Raw genomic sequence first — 10,507 nt, 5'->3', positions numbered from 1 at the left:
CAGTTTGTGCACAACTCAGATCCGGAACCCTCCCTCTGGCTATAGAGACAGGTAGGTTAAACAGAGTGCCTGAAGAGGAGATAATTTAAATACAACATGTAAAGTGTTGGTCCCATGTTTCATGAGCTGAAATAAAAGATCACAGAGATTTTCCATATGGACAGAAAACAAATTTCTCAAAAGTTTTGTGCAGAAATTTGTTTACGCCCCTGTTAGTGAACATTTTGGCATTTTCCTTTGCCAAGATAATCCATCCACCTGACAGGTGTGTGATATCAAGAAGCCGATTAAACAGCATGATCATTACACAGGTGCACGTTGTGCTTTGGACAATAAAAGGCCACTCTAAAATGTGCAGGTTTGTCAAACAACACAATGCCAAATATATAAAAAGTTTTGAGGGATCTTGCAATTGCCATGTTGACTGCAGGAATGTCCACCAGAGCTGTTACCAGAGAATTGAATGTTAATTTCTCTACAATAAGCTGCCTTCAACGTTGTTTTAGAGAATTTGGCAGTACGTCCAACTGGCCTACCAACAGCAGACCACGTGTAACCACACCAGCCCAGGACCTCTACATCTGGCTTCTTCACTTGTGGGATCGTCTGAGACCAGCCACCCAGACAGCTGATGAAACTGAGGAGTATTTCTGTCTGTAATAAAGCCCTTTTGTGGGGAAAAATCTATCTTATTGTCTGGGCCTGGCTCCCCAGTGGGCAGGCATGTATTGTTGTCTCTACCATCTTGCCCTTTGTGCTGTTGTCTGTGCCAAGTAATGTTTGTACCATGTTTTGTTCTGCTACCATGTTGTGTTGCTACCATGCTGTTGTCATGTGTTGCTGCCATGCTATGTTGTTATCTTAGGTCTCTCTTTATGTAGTGTTGTGGTGTCTCTCTTGTCGTGATGTGTGTTTTGTCTTATATTTTTATTTTATTTTATTTTTAATCCCAGCCCCCTGTCCCCGCAGGAGGCCTTTTGCCTTTTGGGAGGCCGTCATTGTAAATAAGAATTTGTTCTTAACTGACGTGCCTAGTTAAATAAAGGTTAAATTAAATAAATAAATAAATAAAATGGCACCCGATGGGGTGGGCCTATGCCCTCCCAGGCCCACCCAGGGCTGCGCCACCCCTGCCCAGTCATGTGAAATCCATAGATTAGAGCCTAATGAAAGTATTTTTATTGACTGATTTCCTTATATGAACTGGTACTCAGGAAAATCTTTGAAATTGTTGCATGTTGGCATTTATATTTTTGTTCAGTATACTTTATTGTTCACAACCCAACCCCGAGACACACACACTCCCCGAGGGACTGGAAGCAAGGGTCAGTCGCAGTGCAACGCCCCTGGAGCGATTTAGAAGGGGTTACATGCCTTGCTCAGGGGCACAACGGCAGGCGATGGAATCAGCAACCCTCCAGGATGGTAGAAAGTAGTAGCATTCGGGTTCTGTATAAACAGGAGAGGAAGTACTCAACTACCAAGAAGAAGCTTCTTTCTGTGGTAGTGTTTCTTCAACATTTCAGACACTTCCTGCTGGGGAGGACATTTCTGCTGAAAACTGATCACAGCTCACTGAGGTGGATGAATAAGTTTAGCCAACCTGAAGGACAGTTAGTTAGATGGTTAGAGAATCTGAATCAGTTTGACTATGATATTGTCCACAGGCCAGGGAGACTGCACAGTAATGCACACGGCACACTGACACACACAGACAGAGAGTGTAGACCATGGTTACCCAATCAGCTCCAAGTGATTTATAATTTAAGAAATCTGTTCCCAGGTATTCCCACACATAATGGAGAGAAACGTGATCATATACAAATGTAAGAAAGGTTTCAAATTATTGTGTTTTAGTCAAACATTATACTGTGTGTGCTTCTTGAGGTAAATTTTTAGTCTACAAATTAATGGTAATTATGGCCCCGTGACCATCCGCTCAAGAAAAAAATCAGCCTGCGGCTGGATCTAGTTGATGATCCCTGGTGTAGACACAGCCGACTCACAGGAGTTTACTGTCAATCTGAGAGCCTTAGTCAACAAGCCTCAGGGTGTCACTATTGAGCCTGTAGTCAGAGCTCAATCAAGCCAGTCAAACCCCCATAAATGCAGCTTTCCTTTTGAAAGCACATGATAGAGACCCAATGGATAGCTGTAGACTTAATGGGTCTTTTACAGAGACTGGATGAGGCAACACAAACAGTATAGTTACTGTACTAGGTGGTGCACTCTCAGAAAAAAGAGTGCTATGTAAAACCCTTTATCCCTGTAGGAGAACCCTCTGAAAAAAGGTTCCAGATAGAACCCTTTTAGGTAAGATAAACCCCTTTTTGTCTACAAATAGCAACCTTTCAAGGGTTATATTTGGAACCAGATGTTCTATGTGGAATCAAAACGGGTTCGATGTGATCCGAAAATAGTTCTATCTGGAACTATTTTTCAGAGGGTTCTCCAACAGGGACAAATGGTTCTACATAGCACTCTTTTTTTCTGAGAGTGTAAGAGGCATACACCATACCTAATCAGGAAGCAGAAATATTGGCCAAGAAACTGGTTGAGGGATTTGTGTTGAAGCTAAGCGTTCATCGCTCAATCCATTGTGACCAGTGGAGACATTTTGAATTTACTCTTTTCAGAGAGATAACGGTTAAACACTTAATGAAGCCAGAACCACTCCATACAACCGTCAATCAAATGAACAGGACTCATCACTCTGATCAATACGATGTCACTTTATGTTGTTGACCAATAAAACATTTGAATGAGATTCACCCATAAAATCGGATGGCATGCAGGAGTAGTATTACATTTTCCACTGGGTTCACACCATACAATTTATTTTATTTAATCCTTCAGAGACACCTTCCCAGTGAGAGCACTTTGGGTCCGCAACCATGCAGGTGCACTCCAGGAATTGGCCAGCAGAGGCAGGGCGACAGGGCCTGGGCTCAGGTCTCTCTCGGGCCTTGTGTCCAGGTCTCTCGAGTCCAGGTCTCTCTCGGGCCTTGTGTCCAGGTCTCTCTCGGGCCTTGTGTCCAGGTCTCTCGAGTCCAGGTCTTCCCTTAAAACAAGACTAACCTGGTTAAATATTGGTTAACCTGGGAGCAAGGAGCACAAGACCTGGGCTAAATACTATGTCAGGTAACATGCAGTAATCACACCTAAACCTGGGCTAAATAATATGTTTTGGATCATACAGTATACACACCTTAACCTGTCCATGTCTAAAATGTGTTAGTCGTACTGTAACACACACACTGACAGTCTGTAACCGTGTCCAGGTGAAGACGTTTAACGAGGGCTGTGTGATGGTGAGGCAGCCAGCTCTGGAGCTGATATCTCACCTGAAGAGAGCCGACTACAGCAAGCCCACCCTGCGCTACCTACTCTGTATCCTACCCTACCTAATACACCTGATCACACCTCAATGTACCTTTACACATTTAATTTACACACAGTCATCCCCGTACCTCTCTATGACCAGTGTTGTCTACCTGTGTTGTGTTGAATTATGTTGGTGTTGACCTTGACTGGTTGTGTAGATGGGGTGAAGGGCAGTGGGAAGACCATGTCTCTCTGTCATACTGTCCACTACTGCTCCACACAGGGATGGCTAGTACTACACATACCAGATGGTAAGTAACATACACACACCCCGAGACGGCATACACACAAACAGACAAAAGAATGATGATAATAATGATTGTGATAATAATCTCCTCTCTATAGCCCACCTGTGGGTGAAGAACTGTAAGGAACTGCTGCCCTCCTCCTACCACGCTTCCCGCTTCGACCAGCCAATTCATGCCTCCAACTGGCTACACACCTACAGATCCACCAATGAAAACTATCTCTCCAAGGTAGCTCCTCCTCCTCAGCTAGATAGTGGGCGCCAGGTACATGTTGCCTGCAGGAACAGATCTTGGATCAGTTTACCCTCCCCTAATCCTAACATAAGACATTAGAAGTAAGATATGTAAGTAAACTTGAGGTGTGCTGTACGTGTGACTAGTGTATCTCTCCTTGTGTTGTTGTTTTAGATCAAGTTGAGGCAGCGGTACGTGTGGACTAAGAGGGAGAGCACTGAGGAGGGTCGGCCACTAGGGGAGCTGGTGGACATGGTGAGTCCAGTGTTAACGTGCCCTTTATTAGTCTGGGCTCCAGTCTTGCAACGTGATTGGTTCAGTGCACTTCTCTTCTAAGAACCCCATACCACGTGTAAGGGAAAATGTTAAAGTCTGAAGAGAGAGCCTGGAATTGTACACAGTATGCATCTTCTCTCACTCGATCTTGGTTAGTGCAGGTGACTATGACCAATTGGCAGAATGCCCAGAATATGTTCTGGAAGTTAAGATAGGAGACATTGCTCAGTTTCTTGGGAAACTGAGCCAACGCGATAACAGCCAGTCACCTGCAGGAACCAACCCTATGAACCATGCCTATGTAGCTTTTTGTGTAGCAGGCTGGGGGACAGAGGGGTGTGAAACACTGCATTTCCTTTTGCAACTCCCACATTGCCACACGAAACAGACCATTTTACTTACCCATAGAAGTAGTTACTATACCCCACATTACCTGACATCGTTACTTACCCATAGAAGTAGTTACTATACCCCACATTACCTGACATCATTACTTACCCATAGAAGTAGTTACTATACCCCACATTACCTGACATCATTACTTACCCATATAAGTAGTTACTATACCCCACATTACCTGACATCATTACTTACCCATAGAAGTAGTTACTTTACCCCACATTAACTGACATCATTACTTACCCATAGAAGTAGTTACTATACCCCACATTACCTGACATCATTACTTACCCATAGAAGTAGTTACTATACCCCACATTACCTGACATCGTTACTTACCCATAGAAGTAGTTACTATACCCCACATTACCTGACATCATTACTTACCCATAGAAGTAGTTACTATACCCCACATTACCTGACATCATTACTTACCCATAGAAGTAGTTACTATACCCCACATTACCTGACATCGTTACTTACCCATAGAAGTAGTTACTATACCCCACATTACCTGACATCATTACTTACCCATAGAAGTAGTTACTATACCCCACATTACCTGACATCATTACTTACCCATAGAAGTAGTTACTATACCCCACATTACCTGACATCAGTTACTTACCCATAGAAGTAGTTACTATACCCCACATTACCTGACATCATTACTTACCCATAGAAGTAGTTACTATACCCCACATTACCTGACATCATTACTTACCCATAGAAGTAGTTACTATACCCCACATTACCTGACATCATTACTTACCCATAGAAGTAGTTACTATACCCCACATTACCTGACATCATTACTTACCCATAGAAGTAGTTACTATACCCCTACATTACCTGACATCATTACTTACCCATAGAAGTAGTTACTATACCCCACATTACCTGACATCATTACTTACCCATAGAAGTAGTTACTATACCCCCATTACCTGACATCATTACTTACCCATAGAAGTAGTTACTATACCCCCATTACCTGACATCATTACTTACCCATAGAAGTAGTTACTATACCCCTCATTACCTGACAGTATTACTTACCCATAGAAGTAGTTACTATACCCCACATTACCTGACATCATTACTTACCATAGAAGTAGTTACTATACCCCACATTACCTGACATCATTACTTACCCATAGAAGTAGTTACTATACCCCATTACCTGACATCATTACTTACCCATAGAAGTAGTTACTATACCCCACATTACCTGACATCATTACTTACCCATAGAAGTAGTTACTATACCCCACATTACCTGACATCGTTACTTACCCATAGAAGTAGTTACTATACCCCACATTACCTGACATCATTACTTACCCATAGAAGTAGTTACTATACCCCACATTACCTGACATCATTACTTACCCATAGAAGTAGTTACTATACCCCACATTACCTGACATCATTACTTACCCATAGAAGTAGTTACTTATACCCCACATTACCTGACATCATTACTTACCCATAGAAGTAGTTACTATACCCCACATTACCTGACATCATTACTTACCCATAGAAGTAGTTACTATACCCCACATTACCTGACATCATTACTTACCCATAGAAGTAGTTACTATACCCCACATTACCTGACATCATTACTTACCCATAGAAGTAGTTACTATACCCCACATTACCTGACATCATTACTTACCCATAGAAGTAGTTACTATACCCCACATTACCTGACATCATTACTTACCCATAGAAGTAGTTACTATACCCCACATTACCTGACATCATTACTTACCCATAGAAGTAGTTACTATACCCCACATTACCTGACATCATTACTTACCCATAGAAGTAGTTACTATACCCCCATCACCTGACATCATTACTTACCCATAGAAGTAGTTACTATACCCCTCATTACCTGACAGTATTACTTACCCATAGAAGTAGTTACTATACCCCTCATTACCTGACAGTATTACTTACCCATAGAAGTAGTTACTATACCCCACATTACCTGACATCATTACTTACCCATAGAAGTAGTTACTATACCCCCATCACCTGACATCATTACTTACCCATAGAAGTAGTTACTATACCCCACATTACCTGACATCATTACTTACCCATAGAAGTAGTTACTATACCCCACATTACCTGACATCATTACTTACCCATAGAAGTAGTTACTATACCCCACATTACCTGACATCATTACTTACCCATAGAAGTAGTTACTATACCCCACATTACCTGACATCATTACTTACCCATAGAAGTAGTTACTATACCCCTCATTACCTGACAGTATTACTTACCCATAGAAGTAGTTACTATACCCCACATTACCTGACATCATTACTTACCCATAGAAGTAGTTACTATACCCCCATCACCTGACATCATTACTTACCCATAGAAGTAGTTACTATACCCCACATTACCTGACATCATTACTTACCCATAGAAGTAGTTACTATACCCCACATTACCTGACATCATTACTTACCCATAGAAGTAGTTACTATACCCCACATTACCTGACATCATTACTTACCCATAGAAGTAGTTACTATACCCCACATTACCTGACATCATTACTTACCCATAGAAGTAGTTACTATACCCCTCATTACCTGACAGTATTACTTACCCATAGAAGTAGTTACTATACCCCTCATTACCTGACAGTATTACTTACCCATAGAAGTAGTTACTATACCCCCATCACCTGACATCATTACTTACCCATAGAAGTAGTTACTATACCCCACATTACCTGACATCATTACTTACCCATAGAAGTAGTTACTATACCCCACATTACCTGACATCATTACTTACCCATAGAAGTAGTTACTATACCCCACATTACCTGACATCATTACTTACCCATAGAAGTAGTTACTATACCCCACATTACCTGACATCATTACTTACCCATAGAAGTAGTTACTATACCCCACATCACCTGACATCGTTACTTACCCATAGAAGTAGTTACTATACCCCACATTACCTGACAGTATTACTTACCCATAGAAGTAGTTACTATACCCCACATTACCTGACATCATTACTTACCCATAGAAGTAGTTACTATACCCCTCATTACCTGACATCATTACTTACCCATAGAAGTAGTTACTATACCCCACATTACCTGACATCATTACTTACCCATAGAAGTAGTTACTATACCCCTACATTACCTGACATCATTACTTACCCATAGAAGTAGTTACTATACCCCACATTACCTGACATCATTACTTACCCATAGAAGTAGTTACTATACCCCTCATCACCTGACATCATTACTTACCCATAGAAGTAGTTACTATACCCCTCATTACCTGACAGTATTACTTACCCATAGAAGTAGTTACTATACCCCATCATTACCTGACAGTCATTACTTACCCATAGAAGTAGTTACTATACCCCACATTACCTGACATCATTACTTACCCATAGAAGTAGTTACTATACCCCACATACCTGACATCATTACTTACCCATAGAAGTAGTTACTATACCCCACATTACCTGACATCATTACTTACCCATAGAAGTAGTTACTATACCCCACATTACCTGACATCATTACTTACCCATAGAAGTAGTTACTATACCCCACATTACCTGACATCATTACTTACCCATAGAAGTAGTTACTATACCCCACATTACCTGACATCATTACTTACCCATAGAAGTAGTTACTTATACCCCACATTACCTGACATCATTACTTACCCATAGAAGTAGTTACTATACCCCACATTACCTGACATCATTACTTACCCATAGAAGTAGTTACTATACCCCACATTACCTGACATCATTACTTACCCATAGAAGTAGTTACCATACCCCACATTACCTGACATCATTACTTACCCATAGAAGTAGTTACTATACCCCACATTACCTGACATCATTACTTACCCATAGAAGTAGTTGCTATACCCCACATTACCTGACATCATTACTTACCCATAGAAGTAGTTACTATACCCCACATTACCTGACATCATTACTTACCCATAGAAGTAGTTACCATACCCCACATTACCTGACATCATTACTTACCCATAGAAGTAGTTACTATACCCCACATTACCTGACATCATTACTTACCCATAGAAGTAGTTACTATACCCCTCATTACCTGACATCATTACTTACCCATAGAAGTAGTTACTATACCCCACATTACCTGACATCGTTACTTACCCATAGAAGTAGTTACTATACCCCACATTACCTGACATCATTACTTACCCATAGAAGTAGTTACTATACCCCACATTACCTGACATCGTTACTTACCCATAGAAGTAGTTACTATACCCCACATTACCTGACATCATTACTTACCCATAGAAGTAGTTACTATACCCCACATTACCTGACATCGTTACTTACCCATAGAAGTAGTTACTATACCCCACATTACCTGACATCATTACTTACCCATAGAAGTAGTTACTATACCCCACATTACCTGACATCATTACTTACCCATAGAAGTAGTTACTATACCCCACATTACCTGACATCATTACTTACCCATAGAAGTAGTTACTATACCCCACATTACCTGACATCATTACTTACCCATAGAAGTAGTTACTATACCCCACATTACCTGACATCATTACTTACCCATAGAAGTAGTTACTTTACCCCACATTACCTGACATCATTACTTACCCATAGAAGTAGTTACTATACCCCACATTACCTGACATCATTACTTACCCATAGAAGTAGTTACTATACCCCACATTACCTGACATCATTACTTACCCATAGAAGTAGTTACCATACCCCACATTACCTGACATCATTACTTACCCATAGAAGTAGTTACTATACCCCACATTACCTGACATCATTACTTACCCATAGAAGTAGTTGCTATACCCCACATTACCTGACATCATTACTTACCCATAGAAGTAGTTACTATACCCCACATTACCTGACATCATTACTTACCCATAGAAGTAGTTACTATACCCCACATTACCTGACATCATTACTTACCCATAGAAGTAGTTACTATACCCCCATCACCTGACATCATTACTTACCCATAGAAGTAGTTACTATACCCCACATTACCTGACATCGTTACTTACCCATAGAAGTAGTTACTATACCCCACATTACCTGACATCATTACTTACCCATAGAAGTAGTTACTATACCCCACATTACCTGACATCATTACTTACCCATAGAAGTAGTTACTATACCCCACATTACCTGACATCATTACTTACCCATAGAAGTAGTTACTATACCCCACATTACCTGACATCATTACTTACCCATAGAAGTAGTTACTATACCCCACATTACCTGACATCATTACTTACCCATAGAAGTAGTTACTTTACCCCACATTACCTGACATCATTACTTACCCATAGAAGTAGTTACTATACCCCACATTACCTGACATCATTACTTACCCATAGAAGTAGTTACTATACCCCACATTACCTGACATCATTACTTACCCATAGAAGTAGTTACTATACCCCACATTACCTGACATCATTACTTACCCATAGAAGTAGTTACTATACCCCACATTACCTGACATCATTACTTACCCATAGAAGTAGTTGCTATACCCCACATTACCTGACATCATTACTTACCCATAGAAGTAGTTGCTATACCCCACATTACCTGACATCATTACTTACCCATAGAAGTAGTTACTATACCCCACATTACCTGACATCATTACTTACCCATAGAAGTAGTTACTATACCCCACATTACCTGACATCATTACTTACCCATAGAAGTAGTTACTATACCCCCATCACCTGACATCATTACTTACCCATAGAAGTAGTTACTATACCCCACATTACCTGACATCATTACTTACCCATAGAAGTAGTTACTATACCCCACATTACCTGACATCGTTACTTACCCATAGAAGTAGTTAC

The 10,507-nt window shown here is 40.7% G+C and overlaps 1 long non-coding RNA gene across 1 annotated transcript; it reads left to right on the top strand.

Annotated features, from left to right (window-relative positions):
• Positions 1-3,278: 3,278 nt before the first annotated feature.
• Positions 3,279-3,757, top strand: LOC120047782. Its single transcript, XR_005476924.1, has 3 exons — positions 3,279-3,390; positions 3,543-3,635; positions 3,730-3,757. It is a non-coding gene; the product is annotated as an uncharacterized LOC120047782 (long non-coding RNA).
• The last annotated feature ends 6,750 nt before the right edge of the window (positions 3,758-10,507 follow it).

Source organism: Salvelinus namaycush, chromosome 5 (assembly GCF_016432855.1).
Source record: "Salvelinus namaycush isolate Seneca chromosome 5, SaNama_1.0, whole genome shotgun sequence".
Classification (NCBI taxonomy): Eukaryota; Metazoa; Chordata; class Actinopteri; order Salmoniformes; family Salmonidae; genus Salvelinus; species Salvelinus namaycush.
This window is presented reverse-complemented; position numbering and strand designations above follow the sequence as displayed.